Genomic DNA, 19,728 nt, shown 5'->3' with positions numbered 1-19,728 from the left:
ATCCCTCACCCCTACCTACGCCCCATATCCCTCACCTCTACCTACTCCCCATATCCCTCACCCCTACCTATTCCCCATATCCCTCACCCCTACCTACTCTCCATTCCCTCACCCCTACCTACTCCCCATATCCCTCACCTCGACCTACTCCCCATTTCCCTCACCCATTTCTGCTCCCCACATCCCCCACCTCTTCCTACTCCCCATATCCCTCACCCCGACCTACTCCGCTTAACCCTCACCGCTACCTACTCCCCATATCCCTCACCCCTACCTACTCTCCATTCCCTCACCCCTACCTACTCCCCATATCCCTCACCTCTACCTACTCCCCATTTCCCTCACCCATACCTGCTCCCCATATCCCTCACCCCTACCTACGCCCCATATCCCTCACCTCTACCTACTCCCCACATCTCTCACCTCTTCCTACTCCCCATATCCCTCACCCCTACCTATTCTCCATTCCCTCACCCCTACCTACTCCCCATATCCCTCACCTCTACCTACTCCCCATTTCCCTCACCCATACCTGCTCCCCACATCCCTCACCTCTTCCTACTCCCCATATCCCTCACCCCGACCTACTCTGCTTAACCCTCACCGCTACCTACTCCCAATATCCCTCACTCCTACTTACTCCCCATATCCCTTCCCCGACCTAATCCCCAATTCCCACACTCCAACTACTCTCCATACTCCTCACATCTACCAACCCACCATATCCCTCATCTCTACCGACTCCCCATATTGCTCGCCCTGTATGCTCCCTATATCCCTCACCCCTACCTATTCCCCATATCCCTCACCCCTCCCTACTCCCCTGATCCCTCACCCCACCTACTCCCCATATCCCTCACTCCTACTTACTCCACATATCGCTTCCCCTACCTAATCCCCATTTCCCTCACCCCAATTACTCCCCATATCCCTCACCTACACCTATCCACCATATCCCTCACCTCTTCCAACCCACCATGTGCCTCATCTCTACCTACTCCCCATATTCCTCACCCTATAGACTCCCCATATCCCTCACCCCTACCTGCTCCCCATATCCCTCACCCCCACCTATTCCCCATATCTCTCACCCTACCTTGTCCCCATTTCGCTCAATCCAACTACTCCCCCTATCCCTCACCTCTACCTATCTACCATATCCCTCACCTCTACGTATTCACCATATCCTTCACCTCTACCTACTTCCCATATCCCTCACTCCTACCTACGCCCCATATCCCTCACTCCTACCTACTCTCCCTATCACTCACCCCTACCTACTCCCCATATACCTCACCTCGACCTACGCCCCGTATCCCTCACCCCTACCTACCCACGATATCCCTCACCCCTACCTACTCCCCATATCCCTCACCAATACCGACTCCCCATATCGCTCACCCTACCTACTCCCCATATTCCTCACCTCTACCTGCTCCCCATATCCCTCACACCTCCCTTCTCCCCCTATCCAACACCTCTACCAATCCTGATCTTCCTCAACCCTACCTGCTCCCCATGTCCCTCATCCCTACCTGCTCCCCTTATCACTGACCCTATATATTCCCCATATCCCTCAACCCTACCTACTCCCCATAACCCTCACCCCTACCTACCCCCATATCACTCACCCTACCTACTCCCCATATCCCTCACCCTTACCTACTCACCACATGCCTCACTTCTACCTACTCCCCATATCCCTCACCCCTACCTACTCCCCTGATCCCTCACCTCGACCTACTCCTCATTTTGCTCACCCTACCAACTCCCCAAATCCCTCACCTCTACCTATTCCCCATTTCCCTCACCCCTACCTACTCCCCTGATCCCTCACCCCACCTACTCTCCATATCCCTCACTCCTACTTACTCCACATATCGCTTCCCCTACCTAATCCCCATTTCCCTCACCCCAATTACTCCCCATATCCCTCACCTACACCTATCCACCATATCCCTCACCTCTTCCAACCCACCATGTGCCTCATCTCTACCTACTCCCCATATTCCTCACCCTATAGACTCCCCATATCCCTCACCCCTACCTGCTCCCCATATCCCTCACCCACACCTATTCCCCATATCTCTCCCCCTACCTAATCCCCATTTCGCTCAATCCAACTACTCCCCCTATCCCTCACCTCTACCTATCTACCATATCCCTCACCTCTACGTATTTAGCATGTCCTTCACCTCTACCTACTCCCCATATCCCTCACTCCTACCTACTCCCCATATCCCTCACTCCTACCTACTCTCCCTATCACTCACCCCTACCTACTCCCCATATACCTCACCTCGACCTACGCCCCGTATCCCTAACCCCTACCTACCCACGATATCCCTCACCCCTACCTACTCCCCATATCCCTCACCAATACCAACTCACCATATCGCTCACCCTACCTACTCCCCATATTCCTCACCTCTACCTACTCCCCATATCCCTCACCCCTACCTACTCCCCATATCGCTCACCCTATCTACTCTCCATATCCCTCTCCTCTACCTACACCATATCCCTCACCCTCTACCGACTCCCCATATCCCTCACCCCTGCCTAGTCCCCATATCCCTTACCTCTTCCTATCCACTATATCCCTCACATCTACCAACCCACCATACCCCTCATCTCTACCGACTCCCCATATTGCTCACCCTATATGCTCCCTATATCCCTCACCCCTACCTGCTCCCCATATCCCTCACCCCCACCTACTCATCATATCCCTCCCCCTACCTAATCCCCATTTCCCTCACCCCAACTACTCCCCCTATTTCTCATCTCTACCTATCGACCATATCCCTACCCCTACCTATTCCCCCGATCCCTCACCTCTACCTACTCCCCATATCTATCACCCCTACCTACTCTCCATATCCCTCACCCTACCTAAGCCCCATATCCCTCACCCCTACCTATTCCCCATATTCCCCATATCATATCCCTCACCCACACCTACTCCCCATATCCAACACCTCTACCAATCCCGATCTTCCTCAACCCTACCTACTCCCCATATCCCTCATCCCTAACTGCTCCCCTTATCGCTGACCCAATATACTCCCCATATCCATTGCCCTACCAAATCCCCATTTCCCTCACTCCAACTGCTCCCCATATCCCTCACCTCTACCTATCCACCAAATCACTCACCTCTACCTACCCACCATATCCCTCACCTCTCCCTACTCCCTATATCCCTCGTCCCTACTTACTCCCCATATCTCTCACCTTATATACTCCCCATATCCCTCACCCCTCCCCACTCCCCATATCCCTCACCTCTACCCACCCACCAGATCCCTCACTGCTACCTACTCACCATATCCCTCACCTCTACCTACCCACGATATCCCTCACCCCTACCTACTTCCCATATCCCTCACCTCTACCTACTCCCCATATCCCTCATCTCTGCCAACCCACCATGAGCCTCATCTCTACCTACTCCCCATATTGCTCACCCTATAGGCTCCCCATATCCCTCACCCCTACCTGCTCCCCATATCCCTCACCCCCACCTATTCCCCATATCCCTCCCCCTACCTAATCCCCATTTCGCTCACTCCAACTACTCTCCCTATCCCTCACCTCTACCTATCTACCATATCCCTCACCACTATGTACTCACCCTATCCTTCACCTCTCCCTACTACCCATATCCCTCACCCCTACCTACTCTCCCTATCACTCACCCCTACCTACTCCCCATATACCTCAACTCTACCTATGCCCCGTATCCCTCACCCCGACCTACTCCCCATATCCCTCACCAATACCGACTCCCCATATGGCTCACCCTACCTGCTCCCCATATCCCTCACCTCCACCTACTCCCCATATTCCTCACCCCTACCTACTCCCCATATCGCTCACCCTATCGACTCCCCATATTCCTCTCCTCTACCTACACCATATCCCTCACCCCTACCGACTCCCCATATCCCTCACCCCTACCTAGCCTCCATATCCCTTACCTCTCCCTACCCACCATATCCCTCACCTCTACCTACCCACCATATACCTCAATCCTACCCACCGGACATATCCCTGAATCCTACCTGCCGGCCGTATCCCTCAGCTCTACCTACTCCCCGTATCCATCATCCCTGCCTGCTCCCCCATATCGCTCACCCTATATACTCCCCATATCCCTCACTCCTACTACTCCCCATATCCCTTCCCCTACCTAATCCCTATTTCCCTCACTCCAACTGCTCCCCATATCCCTCACCTCTACCGATCCACCAAATCCCTCACCTCCACTTACCCACCATATCCCTCACCTCTACCTACTCTCCATATCCCTCATCCCTACCTACTCCCCATATCGCTCACCCTATATACTCCCCATATCCCTCACCCCTACCTACCTACCCCATATCCCTCACCTCTACCTACTCTCCATATCCCTCACCCCTACCTACTCTCCATATCCCTCATCCCTACCTACTCCCCATATCCCTCACCCCTACCTATTTCCCTTATCCCTCACCCCTACCTACTCATGTCCCTCACCCCTACCTATTCCCCATATCCCTCACCCCTACCTACTCCCCATATCCCTCACCCCTACCTGTTCCCCATATCCCTCACCCTTACCTACTCCCCATATCCCTCACCCCTACCTATTCCCCATATCCCTCACCCCTACCTATTCCCCATATCCCTCACCCCTACCTACTCCCCATATCCCTCACCACTACCTATTCCCCATATCCCTCACCCCTACCTACTCCCCATATCCCTCACCCCTACCTATTCCCCATATCCCTCACCCCTACCTACTCTCCATCTCTCTCACCCCTACCTACTCCCCATATCCCTCACCCCTACCTACTCCCCATATCCCTCACCCCTACCTACGCCCCATATCCCTCACCTCTACCTACTCCCCATATCCCTCACCCCTACCTATTCCCCATATCCCTCACCCCTACCTACTCCCCATATCCCTCACCTCGACCTACTCCCCATTTCCCTCACCCATTCCTGCTCCCCACATCCCCCACCTCTTCCTACTCCCCATATCCCTCACCCCGACCTACTCTGCTTAACCCTCACCGCTACCTACTCCCCATATCCCTCACCCCTACCTACTCTCCATTCCCTCACCCCTACCTACTCCCCATATCCCTCACCTCTACCTACTCCCCATTTTCCTCACCCATACCTGCTCCCCATATCCCTCACCCCTACCTACGCCCCATATCCCTCACCTCTACCTACTCCCCACATCCCTCACCTCTTCCTACGCCCCATATCCCTCACTCCTACCTACTCTCCCTATCACTCACCCCTACCTACTCCCCATATACCTCACCTCGACCTACGCCCCATATCCCTCACCCCTACCTACTCTCCATTCCCTCACCCCTACCTACTCCCCATATCCCTCACCTCGACCTACTCCCCATTTCCCTCACCCATTTCTGCTCCCCACATCCCCCACCTCTTCCTACTCCCCATATCCCTCACCCCGACCTACTCCGCTTAACCCTCACCGCTACCTACTCCCCATATCCCTCACCCCTACCTACTCTCCATTCCCTCACCCCTACCTACTCCCCATATCCCTCACCTCTACCTACTCCCCATTTCCCTCACCCATACCTGCTCCCCATATCCCTCACCCCTACCTACGCCCCATATCCCTCACCTCTACCTACTCCCCACATCTCTCACCTCTTCCTACTCCCCATATCCCTCACCCCTACCTATTCTCCATTCCCTCACCCCTACCTACTCCCCATATCCCTCACCTCTACCTACTCCCCATTTCCCTCACCCATACCTGCTCCCCACATCCCTCACCTCTTCCTACTCCCCATATCCCTCACCCCGACCTACTCTGCTTAACCCTCACCGCTACCTACTCCCAATATCCCTCACTCCTACTTACTCCCCATATCCCTTCCCCGACCTAATCCCCAATTCCCACACTCCAACTACTCTCCATACTCCTCACATCTACCAACCCACCATATCCCTCATCTCTACCGACTCCCCATATTGCTCGCCCTGTATGCTCCCTATATCCCTCACCCCTACCTATTCCCCATATCCCTCACCCCTCCCTACTCCCCTGATCCCTCACCCCACCTACTCCCCATATCCCTCACTCCTACTTACTCCACATATCGCTTCCCCTACCTAATCCCCATTTCCCTCACCCCAATTACTCCCCATATCCCTCACCTACACCTATCCACCATATCCCTCACCTCTTCCAACCCACCATGTGCCTCATCTCTACCTACTCCCCATATTCCTCACCCTATAGACTCCCCATATCCCTCACCCCTACCTGCTCCCCATATCCCTCACCCCCACCTATTCCCCATATCTCTCACCCTACCTTGTCCCCATTTCGCTCAATCCAACTACTCCCCCTATCCCTCACCTCTACCTATCTACCATATCCCTCACCTCTACGTATTCACCATATCCTTCACCTCTACCTACTTCCCATATCCCTCACTCCTACCTACGCCCCATATCCCTCACTCCTACCTACTCTCCCTATCACTCACCCCTACCTACTCCCCATATACCTCACCTCGACCTACGCCCCGTATCCCTCACCCCTACCTACCCACGATATCCCTCACCCCTACCTACTCCCCATATCCCTCACCAATACCGACTCCCCATATCGCTCACCCTACCTACTCCCCATATTCCTCACCTCTACCTGCTCCCCATATCCCTCACACCTCCCTTCTCCCCCTATCCAACACCTCTACCAATCCTGATCTTCCTCAACCCTACCTGCTCCCCATGTCCCTCATCCCTACCTGCTCCCCTTATCACTGACCCTATATATTCCCCATATCCCTCAACCCTACCTACTCCCCATAACCCTCACCCCTACCTACCCCCATATCACTCACCCTACCTACTCCCCATATCCCTCACCCTTACCTACTCACCACATGCCTCACTTCTACCTACTCCCCATATCCCTCACCCCTACCTACTCCCCTGATCCCTCACCTCGACCTACTCCTCATTTTGCTCACCCTACCAACTCCCCAAATCCCTCACCTCTACCTATTCCCCATTTCCCTCACCCCTACCTACTCCCCTGATCCCTCACCCCACCTACTCTCCATATCCCTCACTCCTACTTACTCCACATATCGCTTCCCCTACCTAATCCCCATTTCCCTCACCCCAATTACTCCCCATATCCCTCACCTACACCTATCCACCATATCCCTCACCTCTTCCAACCCACCATGTGCCTCATCTCTACCTACTCCCCATATTCCTCACCCTATAGACTCCCCATATCCCTCACCCCTACCTGCTCCCCATATCCCTCACCCACACCTATTCCCCATATCTCTCCCCCTACCTAATCCCCATTTCGCTCAATCCAACTACTCCCCCTATCCCTCACCTCTACCTATCTACCATATCCCTCACCTCTACGTATTTAGCATGTCCTTCACCTCTACCTACTCCCCATATCCCTCACTCCTACCTACTCCCCATATCCCTCACTCCTACCTACTCTCCCTATCACTCACCCCTACCTACTCCCCATATACCTCACCTCGACCTACGCCCCGTATCCCTAACCCCTACCTACCCACGATATCCCTCACCCCTACCTACTCCCCATATCCCTCACCAATACCAACTCACCATATCGCTCACCCTACCTACTCCCCATATTCCTCACCTCTACCTACTCCCCATATCCCTCACCCCTACCTACTCCCCATATCGCTCACCCTATCTACTCTCCATATCCCTCTCCTCTACCTACACCATATCCCTCACCCTCTACCGACTCCCCATATCCCTCACCCCTGCCTAGTCCCCATATCCCTTACCTCTTCCTATCCACTATATCCCTCACATCTACCAACCCACCATACCCCTCATCTCTACCGACTCCCCATATTGCTCACCCTATATGCTCCCTATATCCCTCACCCCTACCTGCTCCCCATATCCCTCACCCCCACCTACTCATCATATCCCTCCCCCTACCTAATCCCCATTTCCCTCACCCCAACTACTCCCCCTATTTCTCATCTCTACCTATCGACCATATCCCTACCCCTACCTATTCCCCCGATCCCTCACCTCTACCTACTCCCCATATCTATCACCCCTACCTACTCTCCATATCCCTCACCCTACCTAAGCCCCATATCCCTCACCCCTACCTATTCCCCATATTCCCCATATCATATCCCTCACCCACACCTACTCCCCATATCCAACACCTCTACCAATCCCGATCTTCCTCAACCCTACCTACTCCCCATATCCCTCATCCCTAACTGCTCCCCTTATCGCTGACCCAATATACTCCCCATATCCATTGCCCTACCAAATCCCCATTTCCCTCACTCCAACTGCTCCCCATATCCCTCACCTCTACCTATCCACCAAATCACTCACCTCTACCTACCCACCATATCCCTCACCTCTCCCTACTCCCTATATCCCTCGTCCCTACTTACTCCCCATATCTCTCACCTTATATACTCCCCATATCCCTCACCCCTCCCCACTCCCCATATCCCTCACCTCTACCCACCCACCAGATCCCTCACTGCTACCTACTCACCATATCCCTCACCTCTACCTACCCACGATATCCCTCACCCCTACCTACTTCCCATATCCCTCACCTCTACCTACTCCCCATATCCCTCATCTCTGCCAACCCACCATGAGCCTCATCTCTACCTACTCCCCATATTGCTCACCCTATAGGCTCCCCATATCCCTCACCCCTACCTGCTCCCCATATCCCTCACCCCCACCTATTCCCCATATCCCTCCCCCTACCTAATCCCCATTTCGCTCACTCCAACTACTCTCCCTATCCCTCACCTCTACCTATCTACCATATCCCTCACCACTATGTACTCACCCTATCCTTCACCTCTCCCTACTACCCATATCCCTCACCCCTACCTACTCTCCCTATCACTCACCCCTACCTACTCCCCATATACCTCAACTCTACCTATGCCCCGTATCCCTCACCCCGACCTACTCCCCATATCCCTCACCAATACCGACTCCCCATATGGCTCACCCTACCTGCTCCCCATATCCCTCACCTCCACCTACTCCCCATATTCCTCACCCCTACCTACTCCCCATATCGCTCACCCTATCGACTCCCCATATTCCTCTCCTCTACCTACACCATATCCCTCACCCCTACCGACTCCCCATATCCCTCACCCCTACCTAGCCTCCATATCCCTTACCTCTCCCTACCCACCATATCCCTCACCTCTACCTACCCACCATATACCTCAATCCTACCCACCGGACATATCCCTGAATCCTACCTGCCGGCCGTATCCCTCAGCTCTACCTACTCCCCGTATCCATCATCCCTGCCTGCTCCCCCATATCGCTCACCCTATATACTCCCCATATCCCTCACTCCTACTACTCCCCATATCCCTTCCCCTACCTAATCCCTATTTCCCTCACTCCAACTGCTCCCCATATCCCTCACCTCTACCGATCCACCAAATCCCTCACCTCCACTTACCCACCATATCCCTCACCTCTACCTACTCTCCATATCCCTCATCCCTACCTACTCCCCATATCGCTCACCCTATATACTCCCCATATCCCTCACCCCTACCTACCTACCCCATATCCCTCACCTCTACCTACTCTCCATATCCCTCACCCCTACCTACTCTCCATATCCCTCATCCCTACCTACTCCCCATATCCCTCACCCCTACCTATTTCCCTTATCCCTCACCCCTACCTACTCATGTCCCTCACCCCTACCTATTCCCCATATCCCTCACCCCTACCTACTCCCCATATCCCTCACCCCTACCTGTTCCCCATATCCCTCACCCTTACCTACTCCCCATATCCCTCACCCCTACCTATTCCCCATATCCCTCACCCCTACCTATTCCCCATATCCCTCACCCCTACCTACTCCCCATATCCCTCACCACTACCTATTCCCCATATCCCTCACCCCTACCTACTCCCCATATCCCTCACCCCTACCTATTCCCCATATCCCTCACCCCTACCTACTCTCCATCTCTCTCACCCCTACCTACTCCCCATATCCCTCACCCCTACCTACTCCCCATATCCCTCACCCCTACCTACGCCCCATATCCCTCACCTCTACCTACTCCCCATATCCCTCACCCCTACCTATTCCCCATATCCCTCACCCCTACCTACTCCCCATATCCCTCACCTCGACCTACTCCCCATTTCCCTCACCCATTCCTGCTCCCCACATCCCCCACCTCTTCCTACTCCCCATATCCCTCACCCCGACCTACTCTGCTTAACCCTCACCGCTACCTACTCCCCATATCCCTCACCCCTACCTACTCTCCATTCCCTCACCCCTACCTACTCCCCATATCCCTCACCTCTACCTACTCCCCATTTTCCTCACCCATACCTGCTCCCCATATCCCTCACCCCTACCTACGCCCCATATCCCTCACCTCTACCTACTCCCCACATCCCTCACCTCTTCCTACTCCCCATATCCCTCACCCCTACCTACTCTCCATTCCCTCACCCCTACCTACTCCCCATATCCCTCACCTCTACCTACTCCCCATTTCCCTCACCCATACCTGCTCCCCACATCCCTCACCTCTTCCTACTCCCCATATCCCTCACCCCGACCTACTCTGCTTAACCCTCACCGCTACCTACTCCCAATATCCCTCACTCCTACTTACTCCCCATATCCCTTCCCCGACCTAATCCCCAATTCCCACACTCCAACTACTCTCCATACTCCTCACATCTACCAACCCACCATATCCCTCATCTCTACCGACTCCCCATATTGCTCGCCCTGTATGCTCCCTATATCCCTCACCCCTACCTATTCCCCATATCCCTCACCCCTCCCTACTCCCCTGATCCCTCACCCCACCTACTCCCCATATCCCTCACTCCTACTTACTCCACATATCGCTTCCCCTACCTAATCCCCATTTCCCTCACCCCAATTACTCCCCATATCCCTCACCTACACCTATCCACCATATCCCTCACCTCTTCCAACCCACCATGTGCCTCATCTCTACCTACTCCCCATATTCCTCACCCTATAGACTCCCCATATCCCTCACCCCTACCTGCTCCCCATATCCCTCACCCCCACCTATTCCCCATATCTCTCACCCTACCTTGTCCCCATTTCGCTCAATCCAACTACTCCCCCTATCCCTCACCTCTACCTATCTACCATATCCCTCACCTCTACGTATTCACCATATCCTTCACCTCTACCTACTTCCCATATCCCTCACTCCTACCTACGCCCCATATCCCTCACTCCTACCTACTCTCCCTATCACTCACCCCTACCTACTCCCCATATACCTCACCTCGACCTACGCCCCGTATCCCTCACCCCTACCTACCCACGATATCCCTCACCCCTACCTACTCCCCATATCCCTCACCAATACCGACTCCCCATATCGCTCACCCTACCTACTCCCCATATTCCTCACCTCTACCTGCTCCCCATATCCCTCACACCTCCCTTCTCCCCCTATCCAACACCTCTACCAATCCTGATCTTCCTCAACCCTACCTGCTCCCCATGTCCCTCATCCCTACCTGCTCCCCTTATCACTGACCCTATATATTCCCCATATCCCTCAACCCTACCTACTCCCCATAACCCTCACCCCTACCTACCCCCATATCACTCACCCTACCTACTCCCCATATCCCTCACCCTTACCTACTCACCACATCCCTCACTTCTACCTACTCCCCATATCCCTCACCCCTACCTACTCCCCTGTCCCTCACCTCTACCTACTCCTCATTTTGCTCACCCTACCAACTCCCCAAATCCCTCACCTCTACCTATTCTCCATATCCCTCACCCCTACCTACTCCCCTGATCCCTCACCCCACCTACTCCCCATATCCCTCACTCCTACTTACTCCACATATCGCTTCCCCTACCTAATCCCCATTTCCCTCACCCCAATTACTCCCCATATCCCTCACCTACACCTATCCACCATATCCCTCACCTCTTCCAACCCACCATGTGCCTCATCTCTACCTACTCCCCATATTCCTCACCCTATAGACTCCCCATATCCCTCACCCCTACCTGCTCCCCATATCCCTCACCCCCACCTATTCCCCATATCTCTCCCCCTACCTAATCCCCATTTCGCTCAATCCAACTACTCCCCCTATCCCTCACCTCTACCTATCTACCATATCCCTCACCTCTACGTATTTAGCATGTCCTTCACCTCTACCTACGCCCCGTATCCCTCACCCCTACCTACCCACGATATCCCTCACCCCTACCTACTCCCCATATCCCTCACCAATACCGACTCCCCATATCGCTCACCCTACCTACTCCCCATATTCCTCACCTCTACCTGCTCCCCATATCCCTCACACCTCCCTTCTCCCCCTATCCAACACCTCTACCAATCCTGATCTTCCTCAACCCTACCTGCTCCCCATGTCCCTCATCCCTACCTGCTCCCCTTATCACTGACCCTATATATTCCCCATATCCCTCAACCCTACCTACTCCCCATAACCCTCACCCCTACCTACCCCCATATCACTCACCCTACCTACTCCCCATATCCCTCACCCTTACCTACTCACCACATGCCTCACTTCTACCTACTCCCCATATCCCTCACCCCTACCTACTCCCCTGATCCCTCACCTCGACCTACTCCTCATTTTGCTCACCCTACCAACTCCCCAAATCCCTCACCTCTACCTATTCCCCATTTCCCTCACCCCTACCTACTCCCCTGATCCCTCACCCCACCTACTCTCCATATCCCTCACTCCTACTTACTCCACATATCGCTTCCCCTACCTAATCCCCATTTCCCTCACCCCAATTACTCCCCATATCCCTCACCTACACCTATCCACCATATCCCTCACCTCTTCCAACCCACCATGTGCCTCATCTCTACCTACTCCCCATATTCCTCACCCTATAGACTCCCCATATCCCTCACCCCTACCTGCTCCCCATATCCCTCACCCACACCTATTCCCCATATCTCTCCCCCTACCTAATCCCCATTTCGCTCAATCCAACTACTCCCCCTATCCCTCACCTCTACCTATCTACCATATCCCTCACCTCTACGTATTTAGCATGTCCTTCACCTCTACCTACTCCCCATATCCCTCACTCCTACCTACTCCCCATATCCCTCACTCCTACCTACTCTCCCTATCACTCACCCCTACCTACTCCCCATATACCTCACCTCGACCTACGCCCCGTATCCCTAACCCCTACCTACCCACGATATCCCTCACCCCTACCTACTCCCCATATCCCTCACCAATACCAACTCACCATATCGCTCACCCTACCTACTCCCCATATTCCTCACCTCTACCTACTCCCCATATCCCTCACCCCTACCTACTCCCCATATCGCTCACCCTATCTACTCTCCATATCCCTCTCCTCTACCTACACCATATCCCTCACCCTCTACCGACTCCCCATATCCCTCACCCCTGCCTAGTCCCCATATCCCTTACCTCTTCCTATCCACTATATCCCTCACATCTACCAACCCACCATACCCCTCATCTCTACCGACTCCCCATATTGCTCACCCTATATGCTCCCTATATCCCTCACCCCTACCTGCTCCCCATATCCCTCACCCCCACCTACTCATCATATCCCTCCCCCTACCTAATCCCCATTTCCCTCACCCCAACTACTCCCCCTATTTCTCATCTCTACCTATCGACCATATCCCTACCCCTACCTATTCCCCCGATCCCTCACCTCTACCTACTCCCCATATCTATCACCCCTACCTACTCTCCATATCCCTCACCCTACCTAAGCCCCATATCCCTCACCCCTACCTATTCCCCATATTCCCCATATCATATCCCTCACCCACACCTACTCCCCATATCCAACACCTCTACCAATCCCGATCTTCCTCAACCCTACCTACTCCCCATATCCCTCATCCCTAACTGCTCCCCTTATCGCTGACCCAATATACTCCCCATATCCATTGCCCTACCAAATCCCCATTTCCCTCACTCCAACTGCTCCCCATATCCCTCACCTCTACCTATCCACCAAATCACTCACCTCTACCTACCCACCATATCCCTCACCTCTCCCTACTCCCTATATCCCTCGTCCCTACTTACTCCCCATATCTCTCACCTTATATACTCCCCATATCCCTCACCCCTCCCCACTCCCCATATCCCTCACCTCTACCCACCCACCAGATCCCTCACTGCTACCTACTCACCATATCCCTCACCTCTACCTACCCACGATATCCCTCACCCCTACCTACTTCCCATATCCCTCACCTCTACCTACTCCCCATATCCCTCATCTCTGCCAACCCACCATGAGCCTCATCTCTACCTACTCCCCATATTGCTCACCCTATAGGCTCCCCATATCCCTCACCCCTACCTGCTCCCCATATCCCTCACCCCCACCTATTCCCCATATCCCTCCCCCTACCTAATCCCCATTTCGCTCACTCCAACTACTCTCCCTATCCCTCACCTCTACCTATCTACCATATCCCTCACCACTATGTACTCACCCTATCCTTCACCTCTCCCTACTACCCATATCCCTCACCCCTACCTACTCTCCCTATCACTCACCCCTACCTACTCCCCATATACCTCAACTCTACCTATGCCCCGTATCCCTCACCCCGACCTACTCCCCATATCCCTCACCAATACCGACTCCCCATATGGCTCACCCTACCTGCTCCCCATATCCCTCACCTCCACCTACTCCCCATATTCCTCACCCCTACCTACTCCCCATATCGCTCACCCTATCGACTCCCCATATTCCTCTCCTCTACCTACACCATATCCCTCACCCCTACCGACTCCCCATATCCCTCACCCCTACCTAGCCTCCATATCCCTTACCTCTCCCTACCCACCATATCCCTCACCTCTACCTACCCACCATATACCTCAATCCTACCCACCGGACATATCCCTGAATCCTACCTGCCGGCCGTATCCCTCAGCTCTACCTACTCCCCGTATCCATCATCCCTGCCTGCTCCCCCATATCGCTCACCCTATATACTCCCCATATCCCTCACTCCTACTACTCCCCATATCCCTTCCCCTACCTAATCCCTATTTCCCTCACTCCAACTGCTCCCCATATCCCTCACCTCTACCGATCCACCAAATCCCTCACCTCCACTTACCCACCATATCCCTCACCTCTACCTACTCTCCATATCCCTCATCCCTACCTACTCCCCATATCGCTCACCCTATATACTCCCCATATCCCTCACCCCTACCTACCTACCCCATATCCCTCACCTCTACCTACTCTCCATATCCCTCACCCCTACCTACTCTCCATATCCCTCATCCCTACCTACTCCCCATATCCCTCACCCCTACCTATTTCCCTTATCCCTCACCCCTACCTACTCATGTCCCTCACCCCTACCTATTCCCCATATCCCTCACCCCTACCTACTCCCCATATCCCTCACCCCTACCTGTTCCCCATATCCCTCACCCTTACCTACTCCCCATATCCCTCACCCCTACCTATTCCCCATATCCCTCACCCCTACCTATTCCCCATATCCCTCACCCCTACCTACTCCCCATATCCCTCACCACTACCTATTCCCCATATCCCTCACCCCTACCTACTCCCCATATCCCTCACCCCTACCTATTCCCCATATCCCTCACCCCTACCTACTCTCCATCTCTCTCACCCCTACCTACTCCCCATATCCCTCACCCCTACCTACTCCCCATATCCCTCACCCCTACCTACGCCCCATATCCCTCACCTCTACCTACTCCCCATATCCCTCACCCCTACCTATTCCCCATATCCCTCACCCCTACCTACTCCCCATATCCCTCACCTCGACCTACTCCCCATTTCCCTCACCCATTCCTGCTCCCCACATCCCCCACCTCTTCCTACTCCCCATATCCCTCACCCCGACCTACTCTGCTTAACCCTCACCGCTACCTACTCCCCATATCCCTCACCCCTACCTACTCTCCATTCCCTCACCCCTACCTACTCCCCATATCCCTCACCTCTACCTACTCCCCATTTTCCTCACCCATACCTGCTCCCCATATCCCTCACCCCTACCTACGCCCCATATCCCTCACCTCTACCTACTCCCCACATCCCTCACCTCTTCCTACTCCCCATATCCCTCACCCCTACCTACTCTCCATTCCCTCACCCCTACCTACTCCCCATATCCCTCACCTCTACCTACTCCCCATTTCCCTCACCCATACCTGCTCCCCACATCCCTCACCTCTTCCTACTCCCCATATCCCTCACCCCGACCTACTCTGCTTAACCCTCACCGCTACCTACTCCCAATATCCCTCACTCCTACTTACTCCCCATATCCCTTCCCCGACCTAATCCCCAATTCCCACACTCCAACTACTCTCCATACTCCTCACATCTACCAACCCACCATATCCCTCATCTCTACCGACTCCCCATATTGCTCGCCCTGTATGCTCCCTATATCCCTCACCCCTACCTATTCCCCATATCCCTCACCCCTCCCTACTCCCCTGATCCCTCACCCCACCTACTCCCCATATCCCTCACTCCTACTTACTCCACATATCGCTTCCCCTACCTAATCCCCATTTCCCTCACCCCAATTACTCCCCATATCCCTCACCTACACCTATCCACCATATCCCTCACCTCTTCCAACCCACCATGTGCCTCATCTCTACCTACTCCCCATATTCCTCACCCTATAGACTCCCCATATCCCTCACCCCTACCTGCTCCCCATATCCCTCACCCCCACCTATTCCCCATATCTCTCACCCTACCTTGTCCCCATTTCGCTCAATCCAACTACTCCCCCTATCCCTCACCTCTACCTATCTACCATATCCCTCACCTCTACGTATTCACCATATCCTTCACCTCTACCTACTTCCCATATCCCTCACTCCTACCTACGCCCCATATCCCTCACTCCTACCTACTCTCCCTATCACTCACCCCTACCTACTCCCCATATACCTCACCTCGACCTACGCCCCGTATCCCTCACCCCTACCTACCCACGATATCCCTCACCCCTACCTACTCCCCATATCCCTCACCAATACCGACTCCCCATATCGCTCACCCTACCTACTCCCCATATTCCTCACCTCTACCTGCTCCCCATATCCCTCACACCTCCCTTCTCCCCCTATCCAACACCTCTACCAATCCTGATCTTCCTCAACCCTACCTGCTCCCCATGTCCCTCATCCCTACCTGCTCCCCTTATCACTGACCCTATATATTCCCCATATCCCTCAACCCTACCTACTCCCCATAACCCTCACCCCTACCTACCCCCATATCACTCACCCTACCTACTCCCCATATCCCTCACCCTTACCTACTCACCACATCCCTCACTTCTACCTACTCCCCATATCCCTCACCCCTACCTACTCCCCTGTCCCTCACCTCTACCTACTCCTCATTTTGCTCACCCTACCAACTCCCCAAATCCCTCACCTCTACCTATTCTCCATATCCCTCACCCCTACCTACTCCCCTGATCCCTCACCCCACCTACTCCCCATATCCCTCACTCCTACTTACTCCACATATCGCTTCCCCTACCTAATCCCCATTTCCCTCACCCCAATTACTCCCCATATCCCTCACCTACACCTATCCACCATATCCCTCACCTCTTCCAACCCACCATGTGCCTCATCTCTACCTACTCCCCATATTCCTCACCCTATAGACTCCCCATATCCCTCACCCCTACCTGCTCCCCATATCCCTCACCCCCACCTATTCCCCATATCTCTCCCCCTACCTAATCCCCATTTCGCTCAATCCAACTACTCCCCCTATCCCTCACCTCTACCTATCTACCATATCCCTCACCTCTACGTATTTAGCATGTCCTTCACCTCTACCTACTCCCCATATCCCTCACTCCTACCTACTCCCCATATCCCTCACTCCTACCTACTCTCCCTATCACTCACCCCTACCTACTCCCCATATACCTCACCTCGACCTCCGCCCCGTATCCCTAACCCCTACCTACCCACGATATCCCTCACCCCTACCTACTCCCCATATCCCTCACCAATACCGACTCACCATATCGCTCACCCTACCTACTCCCCATATTCCTCACCACTACCTACTCCCCATATCCCTCACCCCTGTCTACTCTCCATATCTCTCTCCTCTACCTACACCATATCCCTCACCCTCTACCGACTCCCCATATCCCTCACCCCTGCCTAGTCCCCATATCCCTTACCTCTTCCTATCCACTATATCCCTCACATCTACCAACCCACCATACCCCTCATCTCTACCGACTCCCCATATTGCTCACCCTATATGCTCCCTATATCCCTCACCCCTACCTGCTCCCCATCTCCCTCACCCCCACCTACTCATCATATCCCTCCCCCTACCTAATACCCATTTCCCTCACCCCAACTACTCCCCCTATCTCTCACCTCTACCTATCGACCATATCCCTACCCCTACCTATTCCCCCGATCCCTCACCTCTACCTACTCCCCATATCTATCACCCCTACCTACTCTCCATATCCCTCACCCTACCTAAGCCCCATATCCCTCACCCCTACCTATTCCCCATATTCCCCATATCATATCCCTCACCCACACCTACTCCCCATATCCAACACCTCTACCAATCCCGATCTTCCTCAACCCTACCTACTCCCCATATCCCTCATCCCTAACTGCTCCCCTTATCGCTGACCCAATATACTCCCCATATCCATTGCCCTACCAAATCCCCATTTCCCTCACTCCAACTGCTCCCCATATCCCTCACCTCTACCTATCCACCAAATCACTCACCTCTACCTACTCCCTATATCCCTCGTCCCTACTTACTCCCCATATCTCTCACCTTATATACTCCCCATATCCCTCACCCCTCCCCACTCCCCATATCCCTCACCTCTACCCACCCACCAGATCCCTCACCGCTACCTACTCACCATATCCCTCACCTCTACCTACCCACGATATCCCTCACCCCTACCTACTTCCCATATCCCTCACCTCTACCTACTCCCCATATCCCTCATCTCTGCCAACCCACCATGTGCCTCATCTCTACCTACTCCCCATATTGCTCACCCTATAGGCTCCCCATATCCCTCACCCCTACCTGCTCCCCATATCCCTCACCCCCACCTATTCCCCATATCCCTCCCCCTACCTAATCCCCATTTCGCTCACTCCAACTACTCTCCCTATCCCTCACCTCTAACTATCTACCATATCCTTCACCTCTACGTACTCACCCTATCCTTCACCTCTCCCTACTACCCATATCCCTCACCCCTACCTACTCTCCCTATCACTCACCCCTACCTACTCCCCATATACCTCAACTCTACCTATGCCCCGTATCCCTCACCCCGACCTACTCCCCATATCCCTCACCAATACCGACTCCCCATATGGCTCACCCTACCTGCTCCCCATATCCCTCACCTCCACCTACTCCCCATATCCCTCACCCCTACCTACTCCCCATATCGCTCACCCTATCGACTCCCCATATCCCTCTCCTCTACCTACACCATATCCCTCACCCCTACCGACTCCCCATATCCCTCACCC

This window comes from Heterodontus francisci, chromosome 33 (genome assembly GCF_036365525.1).
Source record: "Heterodontus francisci isolate sHetFra1 chromosome 33, sHetFra1.hap1, whole genome shotgun sequence".
In the NCBI taxonomy this organism is placed as follows: Eukaryota; Metazoa; Chordata; class Chondrichthyes; order Heterodontiformes; family Heterodontidae; genus Heterodontus; species Heterodontus francisci.
This window is presented reverse-complemented; position numbering follows the sequence as displayed.